The sequence below is a fragment of the Pteropus alecto genome, unplaced genomic scaffold, assembly GCF_000325575.1.
Source record: "Pteropus alecto unplaced genomic scaffold, ASM32557v1 scaffold103, whole genome shotgun sequence".
In the NCBI taxonomy this organism is placed as follows: Eukaryota; Metazoa; Chordata; class Mammalia; order Chiroptera; family Pteropodidae; genus Pteropus; species Pteropus alecto.
This window is the reverse complement of record NW_006436288.1, coordinates 13,152,777-13,153,005: the sequence shown is the minus strand read 5'-3', so window position 1 is coordinate 13,153,005 and position 229 is coordinate 13,152,777.

Sequence of the window (229 nt, the reverse complement as noted above, 5' to 3'; positions counted from 1 at the left end):
CTGTGCCTGGCGTGTGTATCTAAAGCATTCCACAGAAGTCAACACATGAAGATGAAATAATAAAAGTGGGAGAGGGGAAGGGCTGCTCTGTGTCTTTGATGCTAAAATGAGTTGCTTGTGGAGGTGAAGTGAGGATTTCTCAATGTTTCAGCTGTATTCACAGATCTCCTAGCATTTTAGAATACCATTTAAGGTGTGAAATATTGGCAAAGGATGTGTAACTTATGGA